Source organism: Vicia villosa, unplaced genomic scaffold, assembly GCF_029867415.1.
Source record: "Vicia villosa cultivar HV-30 ecotype Madison, WI unplaced genomic scaffold, Vvil1.0 ctg.000441F_1_1, whole genome shotgun sequence".
NCBI classification, from domain to species: Eukaryota; Viridiplantae; Streptophyta; class Magnoliopsida; order Fabales; family Fabaceae; genus Vicia; species Vicia villosa.
The window spans coordinates 124,389-147,973 of NW_026705209.1; the positions used below are offsets into that span (position 1 = coordinate 124,389).

Consider the following 23,585-nt stretch of genomic DNA (forward strand, 5'->3'; position numbering starts at 1 on the left):
TACAGAAGATAACTTATGCAGTTAAGAAAAAAAACATAAAATTTAACATTTCAAAGAGGTGATAAATTTTTTTTAAGAGGATAAAACAAATTTTGTCAATATAACTGATATTTAATCCTAGAAAAATCATCTTTTTTAAACTCTTACACGGTAAATATAATTCTTTTGGCATTATGCCTAAATATGCATTTTGGATCCTCTCCTTCCCTTTTTCTCTCCATTTCTCTCCTTCCTCTCTATCTCTCTCTTAATTTTATTCTCTCTCTAAACAAAAATGATTTTATAATGAAGAGAGAGAGAGAGAGAGAGAGAGAGAGAGAGAGAGAGAGAGAGAGAGAGAGAGAGAGAGAGAGTGAGATTAAGAGAGAGATAGAGAGGATGGAGAGGAATGAAGAGAAAAAAGGGAGGAGAGGATCCAAGTCCCTAAATATGAATCCTCACAATTATACCCACGGTGACAAAAGTTCACATCATACTTAAAATTTCTCAAAATGAATAACGAAAGATAAAAATAATAAACAAGTCTTTTGAATCTAAATCTTCAAAATACTTTTGAAAATATTTAAATGTTAAGGTCAAAATCATAAAATAAGAATTATATGGAAACAAATAAAGAGAAAAAAAAAATAGTAAAAAGTTATTTTGTAGAAGAGACACAGGGATCTGATATAATTATTTAATCTAATATCCCTTATTTACGGAAGTGGCAAGTTAGGAAGTCGATTTCGTCATTTGTTTTATCTAGTTTCTTGATTATGATCTTAAGTAGGTCTTCGGCTTAGGGTAGTTGAGGTTGTTGTAAAGGCTGTTGTATAAGTAGAGCTGTCAACTAAGCCCAATAATTAAAAGCCCTCATTATTTGGCCTTTTTAAAGCCCCAATATATCAAGCCCTTAGTTATTGAGATTTATTTTAGGGCCTAAAATTCTAGGCCCCTTACATAATACCTTTTTTTTTGGCCCCATAAAGGGGGCCTTATAAAATAATCTCAGCCACTAGTTTATTTCATTTACTACTCAATTTGACAAATAGATGTAGGAAAGATCAAAGATATGCTTTTAAGGAAGATTAAGGGACCACGATCTGTGGTACTTCATCAATATATATATATATATATGCTGTCAAATGTTATTTAGCTGTTGGTAGAACTTATAAACCTTATCATTCAATAACTTTTTATTTTATTTAATTGTTTTTCATATTAATAAAAGAAGAAGGGTATTCCTAGGGCTGTGCAAAATATCCAATTTTAAAAAACCAATCCATAACCAATTTCAAACCATATTGAAAAAACCAGAAAAAGTAATATCTAGTTATTGTTACATCCATTTAAATTTTTAAAATTCAATTTGGTTTTATAACCGTTTTTGAAAAAACCATTGGTAACCAAAGTTTTACTGTCTTTTAAATTGGAATTTCCAGTGAATGACTTCCAACGTGGTCTTCATAGTTACATTTTGAGCCAATTATTAATAGATGGTTTATTATTTTTGATACTACAGTAATAAACAAATTTAATAAAATAACATTTTAAAATTGAATAATTGAATGATGCCGCGAGTGTTTTGTCTTTGTAACTTTGTAAGTGGTGCAGGGCTAATTACCTATTTGGGATAAAAAATAAGTAAGAGATTCTAAATAAAAAAAATGATTTAAATAATATTTAATAAGAAAATATGCAGTTTTATAAAATTGTTCCAGTTTTTAGCAATGATTTAGTAAAAATTCATTTTTTAAATATAAATTTTATTATGTTAAATTTTTCACAATAAAAATTTAGTTGAAATGCATGATAGTGTAAAAAAATTTAGTTGATCATAAACTTTTAAAATTATAAATTTTGAACATTGGGAGAAATTTAATTTTTATTTTAACCATTTATAAAATAATACAAACAAATGACAATGATAAATTAAACTCTAAACTTTTTTATATTAATCATGCATAATAATTAACCTTTAACAATAAATATTTAAATTACTGAATCAAAATTATTTTTTAATTTAGAGTTTAAAGGTAGTGCACACTGTAAAATATTTTACACAATCAGTGCATCACAACCCTTAAAAATAAATACTTTATATGTGATTTAAAGAAAAAGTCAAATGTCTAAAAAAATGAATGGTTATAATTTCACTAACAGTGTAAAACTGCTTTACACTATTTCCATTAAATCCTTTAATTTATACCAATTGAATTCATAATATTTTCTACTCTATAAATATTTTTTTATGCAAATCGATTTTAAAAATATATATATAATTAGAATGTTTTTCTTTAATATGCAGTAAATGATTCTCTAAGACTTATAGAAATATTTGACTTGTGTTACCGTCAAAAATTTTAAGCAGAACAAGTTTCATCAAATAAATTTTAACGAATTTACTTTCACCTTTGCTAATTAAGTGTCCTATAAATTTCAAAGAAACTGGTTAATTATTTAAAAACCGGTTATATTTTTTTTAACCGGTTTTAAAAAATAGTTTCTAAACCCAATCTATTATATTGGTTATTATGTGGATATGGTTTGGATAGTGAAAAATCCAAACCATGAACACCCCTGGGTATTCCAATTTACTCCATGGTTTATATCCATGTCATTTAATCTATATATAATTCTGTTTTGCCATTTTTGTCAATTATGGAAGGGTTGAAGTCACATAATTGAATTATTTAATACTTTTTAATATATTTTTTTTTACTTTTTTAATATATTTTTTACTTTTTTAATATATTTTTTACTTTTTTAATATATTTTTTACTTTTTAATATAATTTTTTTTTAATTTTTTTCTAATTTTTAATATAATTTTTATAATTTTGAATATATTTTTATAATTTTTAATTTAAAAATTATTATTATTCAATTTTCAATTATTTTATTTGGGGCCTTATGGCCCTCTTTTAAATTTTGGGGCCTTTTAACTTTGGGGCCTATGTATTTGAGGGCCTACAATTCATTGATTTTTTTTAGGCCCCTTTATTATGGGGCTGGGGCCTAAATTAATTGGCCCCTTAAATTGACACCTCTATGTATAAGTTGTCATATAAGTTATCATCATAAAAAACACATCATCAATAATAATAAGCTTTGATCATTTATGTAAGTAACTTGCAAAACATGTTTCCACACCATTAGTCATGAATGAATGCTTCAACTAAGAAATTCTAATTACTCACTAGTTTTTAACCTAATTATGGATGGTTAGAATACTCCTAATTATGGATGGTTAGAATACTTTATTAGATAATTAGGTTAGCAGTAGTAGTCTTTATTCACCTATGCTAGGGGTCTAATATCACCAACGTCATTTAGAGCCTTTAAAATTTCCTTTTCATTCACAGGGGCAGTAAGTAGTAGTCTTTATTCTATGGTTAATTGGGGTCCTTTTTTCACCACAGGGGATATCAATGTGGCAAAGGTTCTGACTTTTTGTTCCTAGTAGTCCACCAAAGAAATCTAGAATTTCTCTTTCAATCTCTTCATGGGAGTATACCTGAGTGACATCCCTCTTATAAAGTACTCTCAAACTATTAGCTTGATGTTTCACTTTAAGGGAGGCATGGAAGTATGTTGTATTGTTGTCACTCAGACTAAGCCAATCTATCTTGTATTTTTGCCTCAACGTCTGCACATCAATCTCTTGCCAGTGCAGGACTTTGTGGACACACCTTTTAACTTCTCCAATCTTACTCATATTCAATATGTCATTTGTAAGATCCTCTTGTGCTTGTTGTAGATCAGTTTTTGTTTTAGCTATATTCACTTGCATATTGTACATGTGTTTACTCATCTCCTTCATAGTAGGCTGTAGTCTTTTCAGTTTTTTCCATAACACCTCCATAGGCCTCACAACCATAGGACTATTCCAACTGTTTGTAACCACATCAAGGAAATGTGTAAAGTTCGCCACACTATTTACAAACTTGAAATTAGCCTTTATATAGGTCCAATTTTCCTTCCCTGAAAAACATAGCATAGCATGATCTGATACACTAGGGGCAAGAATTTGCAGGGTAGTATCCAGGTTACTTTGGAGCCAATCTACATTACATAAGACTCTGTCAATCCTAGAGTATATGATCCCTTGAGTATGCTTATTGGACCAGGTGTAAAAATCCCCTATGTTATCCTTCTCCATCAGATATGTACTCTTCATCTTATTGTTAATATCCACATATTCTACTTCAATGACTAGTATACCACCAATTCTATCCCGAGAATTAACCATATTGTTAAAATCTCCTATGAGGAACCAAGGCCCTTGCTGATTTTTGTGGATGTTCCCAATGTCTTTCCATAAAATCCTTCTTTGATCAAGTTGGTTTAGTGCACATATTACTGCCATCCAATTCCTAAAGGTTCCATCAAGGTCATAAACCCCATAATATATCATTTGGCTAGTACTCTTGATAAGTTTAACATCTATTTTGCTATCATCCCAACAAATCCATATTCTACCATTTTCATGATTGCAATAATTATCCAAATATATGCCCTTCAGATTCTGTTTATCTATAACATAAGCAACCTTAGGTCTCTTAACTCTAGTCTCAAGTATCATGATAATCTTAGGATGAGGATTATGGAGACGGGAACTAATCTCCTTAATCTTAACTGTTTTATTTAACCCCCTAGTATTCCAAGCAATAATCATGGTTCACTATCTAAGGGCACTAGAGGATCCTTCAAAGCCCCTAGTGCCTCAAAGATGTTTTCACTATGTATTGAAGCTGAGAATTCATCAAGTTGAGGATGTTTACCTTTTTCTCTTGGTATCCTGCTAGCTCTTTACCATTCCTCTTCTACTGCCTCACCAAGGTGACTTGTGCTTGCTACATGAACTATAGGCTCAGCAGGTGTAGTAGTCACTTTTTTCCACCATTTGAACTTTAGGTCTCCATTTCTTCTGCTCTTTAGCCTCACATTTGTGCCCTAATTATTGACAGATTTTGCAAAAGAGTGGTTTTCATTCACATTCTATAGGTTGTGTCAATGTTCCCTCCCTGTCTTTGATGGTGACTTCCTTAGGCAAATCTTGCGTGATAACGACCTCCACTAAGATTCTTGCATACAAAACCCTCATCTTATTTTCCGTAAATTCATCAGTTACCACCGGTGTACCAATAACACTCCCTATCTTACTCATACTCTTAGCACCCTAAAAATGCAAAGGTAGTTGAGGAAAATTGACCCAAATCGGCAATGTGTGCAACATGTCTTATTAGAAATGACATATTTCTGATAGTGTAAGGCCCATTCATACGAACGACTTCCTTATCCATGTATGATCTGAATCTAAGGATGAAATACCCCTCTTCATGACAAAACATATCCGATCATTGTATGAAATTCCATGTTTTCATCATGAACTGCTTCACCACATTCATGCTTAGGTCCTCTCCCATAACATATAGAATCAAAGACGATTCCCAAAACTTCAGCTCCGGATGTCCTCCTTTTCGATTTCAATTTCAGTTCCACCATTAACCAATTTTGGTGCTATGAACTCAATAGCCATACATTTCTCTAGGTTCCTGTTGTTGCTCAAGATACCAGTCCATAGTTTCCGTTGTTTCCGAGTTTCTTCCATCTTCTCCTCATCATATAGGGTTTTAGTAATTTTTGGCGCTTCATCTTCTTCAGATTCAGTATGAATCTCCCCTTGATTCTCAGGTTGTGTAGTAGCCATCTTCGGTGATCTGATGCTTGGATTCGAGCTTTCTCCTTCAATATGATGATTTGGCGGCAGTGGCTCCGGTAAAATATTTTTGGTTAATATTACGTATAAAGTAGGTTAATAAAATTCATGACATTTTTGTTAATAAGCTCTCAATTATATAAAAAAAACACATTTATAAGTTAATATATTTATAAATTAGTGTTAGAATATGATTAATAATACGTATTTATTATTGGTTAATAAAATAGTAAAATTGTTTAATAATTTATAAGTAGAATAATTAATTAATGACATACATTTTTGTAGTTAATACAATTGTGAATTTGATAAATGACATAATATTAAATTTATGTTAAAAAAGTATTTTAAATTTAAAAAAAAAATTATATTATTAAAAAAAACAAAGTTCGATGGAGTATCTACTCCATCTGTCTTAAAATAAGAGTTTTTTTAGTCAAATAAAGTTATCCTAAAATAAGAGTCTTTCTACATTTTCAATTCAATGTAACATTAATTATTCTTTTATCAACTTTACCCCTAATAAATATTGTCTACACTACTTTCAGTATATTACATCATACTATAAATTTATGACAACCAATAGTAATTAAGGACAATTTTGTAAAATTGTTATATTTAATTATTCAATCATGACTTTTCTTAATCTATGTGCAACAATCTTAAAAGACTTTTATTTTGAGACGGAGTATATAAATAATGTGAAAGGTATATTAGGTCGAGGTATTAGTGGAGGAAATATGATTCAGACTATATGATACAGACTTGAGATGATTTTTGTAAAGCACGATGATCATATTAGATTCAATCCTCATAGAAATAACAAAATTCAAAAATTCAATGTCTTAAGTCATAGTCTAAGACATCATTAAACTGCCAATATGGCGTATAAGTTTGGGTTTGTCCCAAATCCTATACACAATGTTATGAATGATTTTAGGATCTATGGTGTCTCTGCTAACATTATTGTCAACACAATGTTGGGTCCTAAAATTTAAAGCCTCATGTACTATTTCAACAATGATACATTTTAGGATCTCAGCTCTCTATCCTTTTTTGTTGTACCTGTCAATAATCTTCTTCATTCCAGCATTGGCGTATGATTAATTAGAATCCACCTCAAAATGTAATTCCAAATGCTACTCATGCTTGGACAAGAGAACAAAAGGTTTTGAAGTGTTTCCATATTCCTGCAAAAACAACATTGATCATTGTTCAACATACCGAACCCATGCAACCTTTCTTTGGTGGCTAATATATCTTGACAGGCCATCCATAATGTAAACATCGCTTTGGATCTCGCAACATTGCCATACTAAAGCTTGCGCTAAAAAATCGCCTTCTGCTGCTCCTGCAACACATTATACATATTTCAAATCTTGAATTTAGGTTGATGCAACAAGTTGATCCAGTACTGACTATGAGAGTCCTTCTACCTTTGTTTTAATATATCTTTGAGGATCCAAGAACAAGTACTTCATATAGGCACATTCGTAATATCATCACCTTTTGTGTAGTAACAGTGGATCCATTTGATCCATAGTGTAACACCCCATATTTTCTAATTTTAATTAGGGTTAATACCTATTTTCACCCCTGCCATATGGAGTTGGTTTGAAAAACCTCCCTGCCAAAAAAAAAGTTGCAAGAATTCCCCTAACATTTGAAGATTCTCTCGTTTTAAACCTTGTAAAAATTTTGTTTTTAAAACCAACCTTGCCATTTGAAGATTCAGTCATTTTAAACCCTATAATCTTGTAGATTATGTCATTTTAAACCCTCTGAAATATGAAGGATAAAGTTGGTTTTACTAAAAATAATAATTTACAGGGTTCAAAATGACAGAGTCCTTCAAGTGGCAAGGTTAGTTTTAAAAATAAAAATTTTACAAGGTTTAAAACGAGAGAATCTTCAATTGTTAGGGAAATTCTTGCAACTTTTTTTTGACTGGGGGATTTTTCAAACCAACCCCATATGGCAGGGGTGGAAATAGGTGTTAACCCTTTTATTTTAATCGGAAATTAAATTATTATTTAGAATTAATTGGTATTTTCGTCGAACTAATTGAAAGAATTATGGAGTATTGGTCTTTGGGCCAAGTGGGGTATTTAGTAATGAGTGGGGGTGTTAAGTGTTGAGCCCATTACTAAATTATGCCATGTTTTAATAAAACAAGGAAATAAGAGAAAATTGAGAAATAGAGAAGGAAAACCTAGGAGGGAGAGAAGGAGAGTTCATGGAGAAAAGAGATTTTCGTATTCATGGTGCATCCCTCACAAAATGGGTCATAACTTTCTGCTCGTAACTCCAAATCAGGTAATTCTTGAAGATTCGGATTCTACACGAAATTTCCTTCGATTTGATATATGAATTCGTGTCAAGGAAGTTCTCAGTGAGGGAGAGAAGCGGGTTTGAAGATTGGAGATTCTTGCTGAAAGTGATGAAAAGAGGCTTACGGGTTTGATGGAGAAGAAGGAGAAAAGTCCAGATTCTTGGCTAAGGTAAGGGGGGACTCTTCCGTTTAATTTCTATTATGTGATTATGGGTAATAGGATGGATTAACGTATGATTCGATTCGATTGGGCATATTGGGATTTGATATTGTTAGGTATGTTATGATTTGGGATAATTGATGAATTTGTATAGATTGTTGGTTATTGATGTGTTGTTTTGATGTATAATGATGTGTGATGAGAAATTCGATGTTTGTATGCCTGTATGTGATGTCTGGGGTCGATTTTGGACTGAAACTAGGTGGAATCGCAGGGTCTGTCGCAGACCTGAGAATTGGTGAAATCGCAGGTCCGCTGAGCGGAGGGGGTCCGCTGAGCAGAAGTCCCAACGTAGTTCGCTTCTGTTGGACATCGCTAGAGGTCCGCTGAGCGGAGGTCTAAAGGATTTCGCTTCTGCCTTGCGTCGTTGAGCGAACCTTGCTGAACGAGAATTTTTCCAAACTTTAAAATAACGTATCTTTTGATCCGTGAATCATTTCTTAGTGCCGTTTTGGGAGTTGTGCAAGTAATTAAATGTTTTATATGATGAATGATGAATATGGGCGGCGGCCGACTTTATTTCTTTAAAACTCGATTTAATTACTTGATGAGAATTGAACATTGTGTGCAAATGAGATAGGTGTGACAATGTATTTGATGTGATGATGAATTGGTTGTGATTATTATTATGATTGTGATGAATGCATGACTATTTGAATGATGTTGAAAACATGTACATACTTATTTGGTGATGTGGTGTTGAGATGAATTGTTCATCGTGATTCGGTGATGTTTTTAAGTATGTTATGTGTGTTTCATTCATTCATATGCATTTGATGTTGGATCCCGGTGATGTTTGGATCGTTGGTGGACATATTTCCCATTGTGCGGAAATTGTGTCGGTGGGCCGTATCTCGATGAGGCGTAGATCGGTTAGGTGAATTGATTCCACGGTTTATTGGTACCACATGCATAGTGTCAGTTGTGTCATATGCATTTTGTCATAACATGATTGTATGGATTTCTGTGTTTTGTGTTGTAATCTATTATTGTGCGAATTGATGAATAATAGATGTGAATCTGAATATATGACAAATTGGGTGAATGATATATTATGATGTTTTGTTGCTTATGAATGCATAACATTGATTAATTGAGAATGAGACTCACCCTTACTTGTTGACAATTTTCAGATTGAGGAGTAGCGGCTTAGTGCTCGGTGAGGATGACTCGTAGAGTTTATCCGTTGTTTTGGGTCGTGTCGGTCATGCTCTGATCTTGTAACACTGGGGGGACGATAGTTATAGAGATTTATGAGAATTCTCTATTTTATTTGGTGTTGGATTATGTTTCCATTTGGTTATGTTGATGATGTTTCTTATTCCGCTGTGATAAACATAATTGTGTTTTTGGTAAATCTTTTCCTAATAAAGCATGACTTGACCATGATTGGTTTATTTATTTTAAATAATTGTGGCCCCCTTGTGTTTATGTTTTTACTCTGATATATTTATTTAATTTGCCGCGGGGTTTAGAAGGGTGTTACACATAGACTGTCACTTTTGCCACTAAGGTTCCACAAAAAATTGATCAAGTTAGATTTGTTCCACTCTTCAAAGGAGATAATATTGAGACCACCATGTTTTTTGACTGAACAAATCTTTCTACAAAACCATAAAAAAAAACTGCAAATTGCCTCCACAGTCTTAATTACTTTCTTAGGGAGTGGGATGCATTGCATCTAGTAGTTGGTGATTATAAAAATCACACTCTTGATCAATTGCATCCTAATTGAAAAGCTTAAAATATTAACACTCCAATGTTTGATTCTATCTACAATTTTCTCTATTAGGATCAAATAGTGGGCTACGGATAACTTCTTGCTGGTCAAAGGGACGCCAAGGTATCTATATGGAAGACGCCCCTCATTGAAAGAAGTTACGTTATGAATTTCTTATTCTCATTTCCATATTATACTTTGCATTTATTTGGGTTAACTACTAGCCCTGTTGAGGGATGACAATGGACAGGGTCTAAGTAGGGTACTATAGTACCCATCCCCATACCCGAGCTTATACCCATGAGAGCATCAACTTTTGTATCCTTACCCATACCCTATAAGTACCTGAGTACTCATACCCATACTCGTTTACCTGTATTTCTAATAAAAAAAATTATCGATCAATTGTGATTTATCATGTCATTTTAAGTTTTTAAAAATATTCTTAAAAAAATCAAGAATATTATTATTGAGTTAAGAAATAAACAAAGACTTTTATTAAAATATGTACAAAGTGATGTATTTAATAAAATTGATAAACATACATTTGTATATAATAAAAAAAGTAAAAATATATAAATATATTATGTGAGGGTCTGGGACGGGGTGGGTAATAAAGTACCCATACCCGCGCCCATACCCATTTATTTTCGTGGATTATTGCTCGTGCCCATATCCATACCTATTTTGCGGGTTTTTCCTTACTCGTTGTGGGTGATTTTTAAGGGTACCCATTGGGGATGGGTACAATTGCCATCCCCTACCGTTAAGTCAGAGAAAACTCCAAACACCTACATAATCAAATCAACAAACATTGTGTCTCCTCTAGCAAACAAAAGACGGTCAACTACAAAGCTAATATTGATGATGCTAAGATTTTCACATTTTAAATGGAAATTAAAGTTAGGATTATTCTTTAACTTTTGAAGGACTCTATGAAGGTATTCCATAATGATGACAAACAACATGGGGAATAGTGGATCCCCTTGTCTCAAAACCCTTTTAGTTTTAATAAGTTAGTATGCTCACCATTGAGTCTATATTTGTAAGATATTGTAGTAATATTTAATATTGTCCATCTAATAAACTTAGGAAGGAAACTAAGCTCCTCTAGGATAGCTTCTAATGTTGTCTATTCCACAATATCATAAGCCTTTTGTAGATCCGTTTGAAGCATGCATCTAGGAACCCTACCTTTTGTACTATAACCCTTGATTAATTCATAAGCAAGTAGAATGTGATCTTAAATGTGTTTCATAAGGACAAAAGCAGGTTTACTCTGTTGGATTATTCTACCTAGCACTTTACCCAATCTATTTCTCATGATTTTGGATATGATCTTGTAGAAAGTTGTGTAGCATGAAATCGGTATAAAATCATTTACTGTATTAGCATACTTGGTTTTGGGTATAAGAGAAACTAGGGTGGTGTTAACAACATTATAGATCTTATCTTTTTCAAAAAATTCCCTTAGAACATTGGTTACCTTATTCTTAGTAATCTCCAAGGTGGCCTTAAAGAATTTAGCTCCATACTTGTTAATCCCATGTGTTGTCATGTCTTTGATACCTTTAAGGGCTTTGAAAATTTCCTCATCAGTAATTGGAGAAATTAGATACCCCCCCTGATCAGTAGTAAGTTGATTTGCTTCCCTCATCGCAACAATGTAAATACATTTCAAGCTACTTGATGCAGTGCCCACCAAGTTTCCATAGAAATTCAAAATCTCTACATCAATCTTAGCTTTGCTAGACATCAGAATGCCTTCATCATTCTGTAGGGTATATAGTTGAGTTTGTTTCTGTTTTCTTTTTAAGGAAGCATGGGAAAAGACATTATTTTCATCACCCGACCTCAATCAGTCTATTTTAGTTCTCAAATTCAAAATGTGTTCCTCAATATTGCTCAGATTAAGGAATTTTTTAGTGTAGGTTTTGGTTCTATTAATCATCTGGATGTTCATTCTGTCCTGAACAAGGTTCTGTCGAGCTTCCCTTAACTCCCTTCCGACCCTTTCTAATGGGTGATTTATGCCCTTGAAGTGATAACTACTTGCAACCTATACAACTTCTTCCACAAGATATACTTCATCGTAGTCAGTGGTAGAGCCACGTTATGACTGGGGAAGGCCATGGCCACCCCCTCATATTTTTTGAACCATCATATTTTTTCAACATAAAATTTATATACTACCAGTCTTATAGTCAGTACCTTGTACTTTAATTCAAGAATTTGAATATAGATAATAATACAAGCAGACATTATAATAGTATATTGGGTCAATAGTTTAATGAATATTATATACAATTAAAAAAAATTCTAACAAACTTTACTATAAAAATAAGGAGGCATAATTGAAATATATTTTACCACAAATTAAAATACAACTTTTTTAAATTTCAAATATATTTTACCTCAAATATATTTTTCAAATTAAAATACAACTTTTTAAAATTTCGAGGCATAATTGAAATATATATTTACCTCAAATATATATTTTTTTATTTTACTCTTAATCTAAACTCACGTAGTTTTGACAAGTTAAAAAAATCAAATTTTTTGTTTAAAAATTTATTAATTTAATAGTCGGTGTATTGATATCACCAAACCAATTACAAGTATGGTATTATAACTTTATCGAATTGTTTTATCCTCTGATTCACGGTCTAAGCTAGGGCTGGAAATGAGTCGAGTCGAGTCGAACTCGCCTCAGCTCAGTTCGACTCGTTAAGAATTGGTCGAGTTTGAGTTCGAGTTCGAGTTTAAGACGGACTTTTTTTTCAGCTCAAACTCGGCTCGTTAAGAATTAGCCGAGTTTGAGTTCGAGATCGAGTTTAACACGAACTTTTTTTCAGCTCAAACTCGACTTGTTAAAAATTCACGAACATCTCGATTCAACTCGTTAGATTACTCTTGTTAGGTTCAACTCGCTTATTTCACGGACTTAAAAGTAATTTTAAAGTCTATATATATATATATATATATATATATATATATATATATATATATATATATATATATATATATATATATATATATATATATATATATATATATATATATATATATATATATATATATATATATATTTGACATTTTGAATTAATATTTTTTAAATAAAAATATAGAAATAAAATAAAAGTTATAAGATTGGAATTTATACAATGTTAATTTTATTTGTATAATTATTTGTAGAAATATTTTTCTCACTTGAGAATATAAATTATCAATTATAACCGTTAGATTAAAATAAAATATGATACTAAGATTTAGAGCAAATCTTCAAACCAACTCTTAAAGACAATATAATCTATCTCATATATAATCGAGTTGACTCATGAACCTAACGAGTCGAACTATGTATAGTTCAAGTTCAGCTCATTTAGTTAACGAACTTAGTTTTTAGCTCATACTCAGCTCATTTGGTTCATGAACCAAGTTCAACGATTTAATCTTCGAATCGAGTTTCGAACTTTTTTCGAGATAGTTTGGTTCATTGCCAGCCCTAGTCTAAGCGATCCAATTGATCGATTTAAACAGGGTTTCAGAACATAGGACATATGAAAATTTAATTATTGATTAATAGACTACTCGACATTATAATTATTAATTATTCTTTCTATTTCCATAGTTAAAAATGAAAAAAAAATAATAATTATTAAAAATGTTAAAAAATAATATGAAAAGTGTGTTTTTAGACATTATCAGTTTAGTTTGACAAGAAGTAAATTTTAAAAAATAATATTTGCATATATTGTTTTAAATTCCATTTATTTTGACGGGCAGCCATCCCATTATTTTTGGCCTGGCTGCGCCATTGTCTGTAGTAATTACAACATTTTGGAATTTGAAATAGTTTTTACTGGGTCTCCTTTACTCTTGAAATAGTTTTTTTAGCTTACAGCCTAGTTTTTGTAGGTAAATAACATTTTAATACGAGTTTAAATATTCTCTATTTCAATAAATATATGACCTCACCTAAATTTATGTTTATCCTATATGTCGTTGTCGTACACCTATTTTCAGTAGTGTTGTTGAATATTTTTGTGTGTGAGAGGAAGCAAATGTATGTTTATGAGACATTTCACGTGAATCTACCCGTTCTCGCACCTTGTTCACATCCTTTCACTACAAGAAAGAATTTCTTGCGGATTTACCTGCGCATTTAAGCTAAATTTCCGCAGGAAACACGATACCTGCGGATTTTACTGCCATTTTTTGTCCCCAGCTAAAACCTTTGTGGGTAATATTTTCAGCAGGAAGTTCCGCAGGTAATTCCGCAACTAAATCCGCAGGAAACATCCGCAGCTAAATCCGCAGGAAAAGTCCGCAGGTAAATCCGCAGCAAATTTCCTTCTGGTTTACAAACTCCAATTCAGAAGCTTTGGTGCAAACAAGAACAAGATTCTGATGATCATAATACTTATACTACAACTACTAATGATCATCATATGCATCATCAACAGCTACAGTTAGGGAATAACAACAATAACAATAGTTCCAATGGCTACTACTACTGTTATTGGAAATGATGGTAATAACCAAAACCAAAGAAGCAGCAACAACAGTTTTGGTGATAGTGATCAGATAAAGGGATTTGGTTATGAGAATGTTTTTGGAGCTAGTGATCATTATCATGCACATGCAAGGAATTTGTACTATCAGCAGCAACAATTATCTGTTGATGAAGGCTTATAAAATGATATCAAACATAATAATCACAAAAATGTTCTAAACTACTAAATGATTGTTAGTTTGATATCATTTAATAAGGCTGCCTTATGTAACCCATTGACATCTCTAGCATCAATGAAGTCATAATCTTCTTCCATAATAGTTCAATTTACACAAGGTATAATTCCAATTCCAATTCCTATAGTTTTAATCATATAAAATGTTTAGGCAATGTTCAGATTACCTGAAATAAGTCAAAGAAATAATCTCTTTGATCAATTGATAATTTCTTCCATGATGAGTCTCTGCTTCTTGTCTCATCCGACTATACCGCTGAGCAAGATGGCGAGCATGGAAACTGAAACCATTTGATTCATGCTTCTCTCCTCTAATTTGACAATAATATGAATAGTAGATTATCTCCCTCAAGGATTTCAAATATCAAATAGGCCTCCTATGGTATCAAAACAAATAAATATCCAAGACATATATTTGAAGAACATGTGCAAAAGGGTGTGTAAGTTCAATGAGAATTAAGAACAGGGGGCCCATATATGTTTAGGGTTTGGAGCTTCATTAGATCAATACTAAAAAACAAAATGGCACACTAAAAAGAAAATGAAAGCATGTAAAATTAATATAGCTACCTGGCCAATGTTTGGGGCTTCAATGATAATCTGAAGTCAACAATCATAATATACAACAAGCAATATAAAAAACAAAATGTCAATTCAACACACAATAACCAAATAGTTGACGATCAATATAATGTTTTAAACAATCGATAAAACATACAAGTTGGTGTGAAAACAATTTTCAACACAATAACCAAAATTGATGAATGTTTTACACTGGTCTGGTAGCTGGTTTATGGAATCCGTGATTTCCTGCAAACATGCATGAAGCATTTTCTTTTCTAGCTTCAAACTATCATCTGCCAGCTAAAGCAACATAAAAATTATAAGTGAAAAGTTGAAAAATATTGGTCAATTTCAAATTCAAACAAATAGTACCATAGATTCATCGTCAGCCAATGTTGTAGGGTAGGCAGCCAACCGGGAATTGAAATAATCAGCAAGTTGGTCCAGCATGGCCCACTTCATACATGGGCTCATCTAGAACAAATAATTAGAGTCAACTTTTCACATCACAAGATTAACTCTCCAGTTTCTTAGGTTAGAGTAACTTTAAACTATTTTTACAAAAAGGGTAAGGAACTAAAACAAGATTTCATTTATTACAATACTTAATTAATGATCAGATCAGAGTCTCAACTCAAGTCAAGAAAGCAAAATATGAAATAGGCAAGTTTGCAGGACATCAAGAGAACTTGATTTTACAAATATCCATGACAAAACTAGATTTTGGTCTGTGGCATTCTTAAAATTCCTCAAATTTGGATAAAGAAAACACACGAAACAAACTTACAGGACAAACTGGACCTTCGGAGGAGATGACAGATTGCATCTCAGAAGGATCTGAAACATAGCCTAAACGCAGATACGGAATCATATCTAAGACAACTTCCCATTCCCCCACCACTTCTCTCTATACTTGATTATCCCTCGCCCCTTTATTTCCCATCTTACCCTTTTATTCCGACTAAAACCTGTTAGACCTCTTATTTCATAACCCCACATCTGAAAATTGAATCCCCAAGCACACTTACAAGCCTTCATTTCATAAAATAATAAAAAATTCAATTTGGAACTTCAAATCAACTAATCAAATTCAAAACTCAAAACAGAGAAAAACACTCATACTTGAAGAATGCAGTGTCAATTCTTGGTTCGATGTTTTTTATCTTGTTGACTGGTGCAGTTTACCATATTTATGACATTTAACATACTAAAGAAAGCAAAACAAGCAATTATAGAACCACACCTTATGTTGTAATCAACTAGTTAAATATTTTAACGCAGGAGGAGTCTCGCGCCGACTCGGATCGTTCTCAGCCAGTTGCTGGATCAGACCCTCAAGCCCCGATCCAAAGAAATAATCCCCCAGATTCACGTTAACGGGAAACCGGAACTGACAAGCCGGAATTGTAGCTACATGAGTTTGGTCACACATTGTGCAAATTAGTTTCAATGTTGCTTTTAATCTATCACAATGAAGGCCAAAAGAACAAACAGAAGGGAAGGAAATCAAAAACCTGTTTGGCCTCATTAGTTTGTAAAATAACATGTTGTTGCATTGATCTCTCTGTACTTGGAAACCAAAATAAACATACACACCATCACCTCCCTCAGTAATTCCATCAACCAATTTACTTCAAGCACATTTTCTTCTTCAAGTTTTTCAAGAACTTTCCATGTCAAGGATTGTCAAGTAATTTTCATAGAATGTTTCAATTATAGTTCTTGTGGCTGTACCAAAACACATCAACTGATTCTGGTAGTAATTCTAGAGAGTTGGTGTTTACTTTTGACAAGCCATTCAATCAAGAAATATCAATGTATGGTGGACCCCAGTTTTAAAGTGCCAGCAATAAAAGTCACTTTTGATATTTAAAAAGGAAAAGATGGTTCTATATATGTGATCTGGTTAAGGGCAGGACCAATAAAGCTAAGGTAAAGTAAGGTGGAGCAAAGGATCATCGACGAGTTCGCCTCTTCCGAAAACAAGAGAAAATGGTGCAACAATGTTGTTAATTCACAGTATATGACCAAAAACAAAAATAAGCATGCTACTTAATCTCTCCTTTTGGCAACTAATTCATGTTTTGATATATTTAGTATGATACTAAAGGTTTAACAAATAAATCTAACAGAGTGCTAAACTAGCATGTGCAATTATAAATTCTGAGCACTCGTTGACAATTACCAATGTCGATTCAATTACAGAATTACTTGACTAAGCTTTCACCTAGTTTCCAAGTTTCGAACAACAAACGAAAAAGCAAAGGAGAGATACTTTTGAACCTGGTTCGGTGACGATGTTGTTCGAAATTATTCTTGATGGTGTCTTTGCGCCATGGACAATCTGCCACCAACTACATTGTTTGTTTCTTTACTTTCCCGCTTTTCCATCAGGAGGATACCTCCTCAGAGTCGACTTCATCCATAACACAAATGGAGGTCAGTTTGATCTCCACTTTGCGAATCAATGGGAATGAACCGTCCCTGGAAACTTAAACCCTTCGTGGCCTAGCATCATTAGGTGTCGTGACTACTATTGGTTGCTTTCATCTTCCAATCACTTTGGCCAAGTAAGAGTAAAGACCTGTTTGGGAGCTGCCTTCAATTTCTTCCATTTTTGTAGCAACTGAAGAACTAATCCTGCAGCTGGAACCTCATGGCAAGGCTAAGACATATTTGTTGTATAAATTGTTCGAATTAACCATACTGTCATGCAGGAGCTTACCTTGTAACTTTTATACATTCAATTCCGGTTGTCTGGACATGAGCTCGCCTTCGATTTGGAATACTGCAGTCGCCTTCCCAGGATGCGTATCAAGCTGCCTCTTAAATACCAAACTTTACTCTTGTCAGTATTTATACTCCTTCCAATGTAAACAAAATATTGTCACAGAGATAGACGAATAGTCCTGTCATGGTATTTCGCACAGCAGCAACTAGGCAATATGCATCTCCGTACATTTAGGTAAACGGAAACAGTTGTAACCTTTCAGTTTAGAAACGCCTCATGTAATAGTTTAGCTCCTGGAATATCCATCTCAGTGAGTTTCAATCAATTGATGATACACTGCAATGAAGAATTAAACATGTGAACATCTGAAGAATTCCAAGAGAATGAAATAGAAATATGGAAAAAATGGACAAGATGTCAATACTTCTCTAAGAAACATAATACTTGCATCAACAAAACAAGCAACGATTAATGAATAGCAGAATCCATATATTGTACCATACAATCAAGTAGAAAGTAAAGTACTAAACTTAATGGGACTAAAGATAGAAATTCACTAGTTTCCAGAATCAACATTCAACAAGACAATTACAATAATAGCTTTGGAATCTTATTACAATATCCAACTAAGCTTTTTAATAGAAATGGTATTGTAAATAGTGACATTATATATGCATTATCCAAATACATACTCTCCACAACAAAAACAATGTACCTAAAATCATACGGAGAATTCTATCATTTTCTGCGTTCAAAATTCAACACACGCTTCATAGACTATCATGGTCTTTCAATAGTTTAAACATTTATTAATCAAAAACTAACAAGTTTTAATTCTAACCCTTCCATCTTAATTGTCTATAAGTTTCTGGAAGACTCTCTTAATTGCTATGCTTTGATAACAAATTAACAATAACAACAACAAAATATTTCTTCTAGAATCATGGTTTCCTTACGAAAGCACCTCAAATCAGTATACATAACTCAATGAAAAGAGAGCAAACACACAATGCAGGTCATAAATAATACGTGCAGTTCAAGTTAAAATGACAATACTCATTATGATAAACTACTAAAAACATATCTTCCTCTTGTTCATCCACTCTTCCACTCAACAAATAACATCAAAGGTGTGGCAAAGTTTAATGGCTTTTGTCAAGAATATGCTAATCATTAGTTTGTGATTTGATTAGAAAATAGATCAATTTGCAAAGTTGAAATACCATAAGAACACACTTCATTCATTCAATGCATTGCAGTGGAAAATACCATAATAGCTAATTTAATAAGCGCTTATATAATAAGTGCTTATATTGATTAAGATGTTTATCCAAACATGACAGTGTTCATCAAATAAAGATGCGAAACTTACGATATTGGAGAGAGATGACCAGCAATGCAAAGCCGCACCAGTATGAACAACTTCAACCGAATTTGATGCAAAGGTTAATGACTGTGTCTTCCCAAAAGTTCCTGCCAACAACCCCATAAATCGACATATATTATCATCTCAAGACAGTACCACTATGATTCTACCCACAATTATCATCAGAACAAGCAAGTCGAATGGAAAAGCAAGCAAAACGACATTAGTAGGAACGCAGATGAATACCTGAGTTGAAGTGTGAAGATGAAGAAGACGACGGCGCTAGGGTTCGTGAAATCGTGCTCCGGCGAGGTTGCGGTAACAGAACACCGGCGAGATTGCGGTAATAGAACACCGGCGAGATTGCGGTAATAGAACACCGGCGAGATTGCGGTAATAGAACACCGGCGAGGAACGGGCTACGACTAGGGTTTAACAAGGAACTGCGCAAGAACTAAGACGTTGCAATTTTAGGTTTTCCAATTTTGTTTGAAGGAGCTACGTTGGAAGAACTTAGTGTATTAGTGGTTTCATTCTCACTAATTTTGGTTTAACAATTAGTTTAAGATATAACATTACTAATGTAAAATTAATTTTTGTTTCAAATTAATTTCAATTGAATCAAGTGTCTTGGTGGTAGAAACTTGGGGTAATAGGGGTTAAAATTGGGGTTCGAAATTCAACTTTTTTATACTTTTTATTTTAAATTTATCAGATTTTTTTTCTAATTTTTAAATTTTATTTTATAAAACTTTCATAACTACTATTAAAAATTAAAATTAAACTAAATAAAAAACACCATAAAAATAATTAATAAAATAGAAAAAATAATGATAAATTTTTTTAAAAAAATTTAAACAAAAATTACAATTCTTTAGTTAAAAATTAAATATGTCTGATTCGCAGCAAAATCCGCAGGACACTTTCCTGCGGAATTACCTGCAGACTTTGTATATAGATTTCCGCAGCAAAATCCGCAGGTCTTCCTGCGGAATTTTCTGCCAGTTCTTGATCCGCAGGAAACTTGAGTTTATTTTATAAAGTCCCAGGAAAATCCGCAGATAAATCGAGTATTTCTTGTTATGTTTGTATAAAAAATTTTAATGCTATTATTTATTAATTTAATCCTACATAATTATCCTTACCTAAAAATTAGTAAATATGTGAGTGAATTTTTTTATTGATTTATTATTTATTACTTAACTATTTTTTAATAATTTATAATATATACTTTTTTAATTAATTTATTATTTACAGAAGATTTTGGCGAGAAATTTTTATATAACAAACTTGTAAGATTATAATTTAAATATGATATTTTCAAAAAAAAAAAAAAAAAAGTGAAAGGAGTAGTGTGACATATTTAGTTGCTTTTAGTCATCTCTTGGTAATTGCAACTTATATTTCACAAAATTAAAATTTTAAATATTAAACATCAAAACAATATAAAATCTTAATAAGATAAATATATAATTTAATAAGAGTAACACTATGGATTCAATATGGTTTTGATTTTGTTGTCACAAAAGATGTTACTATCTTGTTTCAATAGAGTTATTGAGGTCTTTACTATGCTCAAAATTATTGTTACTAGCTTGTTTTGCCAAACAAGCTAGTGTTACCTTATTTTTAGAATATTATAACAGTATCATCTTAACTGAATCATAAATCAACAAGTCATTATAATAATTGTACGATTATATGAACAAATTAATAAATTTTATAACTATCATTTTTGCTATCTATTGTATGAGTTAAGTTTTATACTTAATCCAAGCATAGATTCATATAATTCTAAATAAATATATTAATATTAATAATTAAAAATTAAAAATATAAATAACTACAAGGCAATCATCAATTTATAATTAATCAAAAACTTAAAATAAAATATTTTGTACAAGAATAAAATTGAATATATGATAAATTTCACTATCATAACACTTTCTTAAAAATCACATTAATATTACTACTATAAAAAATTATAGAAAAATATTTTAAATAAAATCTTTAAAATATATTGTTGAATATAGAATACGATTCTATATTATATAATATCAAATATTTGGATTTCATAAACCAAAGATGTAAAATTAAAATCAAATAAATATTCTTAAAATAACCAAAGTGAATCAAAAGAGAAATGAGTTCCATTCCATGGTGAAAGGCATTAACCAAACTTCCAAAAGTGACATCTGCTGCAAAAGAAGTCAAGGCTGAAAAAGACAATTTCCCTCACTATAATAGCCATCCTAGTTTCCTTAAATCCCAACAAGGTAGTAGGTTTTCATTTTATAGGGACAGTCATCTATATTCATAGCAGTAATCAACCCACATGGGAATAATAATTGCATGACACAACGAATTTTAAACATAGAGATACAAATAGGATCTTTTTATTAGGCCATTGTTATAAATACTGTTGCAAAAAATAACAATGACTACCTACTTATAGCAAAGCGTGTAAAATATTTTTTTAGTGTTAAATACGTTTTTAGTCCCTATAAATATGCGACCCTGTATTTTTAGTCCCTATAAAATTTTCTTTCAATGAATGGTCCTTATAAAATTATTATGCACCTAGTTTCAGTCCCTACTGTCAAACCAGTGTGTATTTTAGAATGATTATTTTGCAGACATGTTCATAATGTTTTAAAAAGTTCCTGAATAAAAAAGAAATTCAAAATCTAATTTCTAAGTTGAGATTTTCATTACTTTTATCATTATTTTTTGAAATTTGAAAAATTCATATTTAATTCTTCTCGTTTTAAAAAATTCTAAAAGTTGGTAAATAAATATTTTCCAGTATTCTAAACACATATAAAAAAAATTATTCAAAAATTTCAAAATTAAAGGGTAATTAAACAGTTTTTAAAATTTTAGAAAATAATAGGGACTGAAATTGAATGCATAAAAATTTTAGAAGAACCATTCTTTGAAGAAAATTTTTATAGGGACTAAAAATGCAGGGTCACATATTTATAGGGACTAAAAACATATTTAACCCTATTTTTTATGTTTTTTCATGTCAATGGCCTTGTAAATTTACTTGTCAAGTTTTTCCCTTTCACACACCATATATTCTCATTCTTCATTCTGCAAACTAATCAGGTTCATCATTCTTACGTTCAGAAATTCAAACTACTGAAGCTTCAACTCATACTGTTTAGTAAATTTCTTTTTTCTTCTCTTTTTTCTTAATAGGAAACTAAAATTGCTAGAACCTTAGTTTTTTTTTTTTCTTAAAAAGGATCTTATCATCCACTCTCTTCATTGCTATTATATATTTAATAGAGGGATACCTTAATGTTGGATAGTCGTCATTAGTTGGATGCTACTTCTATGTTCTTTGTTAATTTGCAAGGATTTTAATGTCATGTGTTTCATTTCTACTATCTAATTTCATATATTCATTTATTACAGAAGCTTGCGAAAACACTGGATCTTGAATGGAAAAGAGGGGATTTTTTGGTTGACAAGTAATTTCATTGACCGATAAAAGACTTTGTAGGTGTGTTAAAAGACTTTTTGTTTATCGATCCATGTTCTATGTATAATGTGTTCTTGGTGTTTTTGACTTACTTGCAACCAAAGCGTACACTGATTAATTACATTTTTACTCTTTGTAGACAGAAATGGAAAGTGCAATTCAGGATGAAGCCGTGACAGAAAGTGCACAGACCAGTCCGCTCCGTGCCGCAAGGAAAACGCGGTTCGACAACTTGATACTGAAATGGAACAAGCTTTTGTCCATTTTTTGCATGGTGTCAATCTTTGTCGATCCATTGTTTTTCCTCACTGTTCATGTGAACATGGTAAGGTTCTTTTTCTTTCTTTTGCTTAATTATAAAATCTTATTTTTTCCTTTTCAAATAAAAATTAAAACTTCTCTTTTTATCTTTTTTTTTTAGGAAAACAAATGTTTTTCTATCAACGAGACAATGGCAAAAGCGCTCGTTGTAATTAGAAACATAACCGACTGTGTTTATTTATTAAACATTCTTCTTCAGGTAACTTTTAATAATAACTTATTTTCATGCTTAACAGATTTACCATTATTTGTTATTTGACATTGTGTGCACGGTGTGTTTTGAATATTCTTGCAAACTCGTCAATGTATTATTAGCATCAAATTTAAAACAAAAGTGAATTTGAAAATAGGTATGATGTGAAATAATGTATAATGCTAAGATAAAATGTC

At 31.7% G+C, this 23,585-nt stretch overlaps 2 long non-coding RNA genes across 2 annotated transcripts; one reads left to right on the top strand and one right to left on the bottom strand.

Moving 5' to 3' along the window:
- Nucleotides 1-14,707: 14,707 nt before the first annotated feature.
- On the bottom strand, nucleotides 14,708-19,910 carry LOC131628271 (uncharacterized). Its single transcript, XR_009291714.1, has 3 exons — nucleotides 19,631-19,910; nucleotides 19,391-19,491; nucleotides 14,708-18,354 (listed from the first exon to the last, which is right to left on the bottom strand). It is a non-coding gene; the product is annotated as an uncharacterized LOC131628271 (long non-coding RNA).
- A 2,894-nt stretch (nucleotides 19,911-22,804) lies between these two features.
- On the top strand, nucleotides 22,805-23,394 carry LOC131628307 (uncharacterized). Its single transcript, XR_009291738.1, has 3 exons — nucleotides 22,805-22,895; nucleotides 23,014-23,199; nucleotides 23,296-23,394. It is a non-coding gene; the product is annotated as an uncharacterized LOC131628307 (long non-coding RNA).
- The last annotated feature ends 191 nt before the right edge of the window (nucleotides 23,395-23,585 follow it).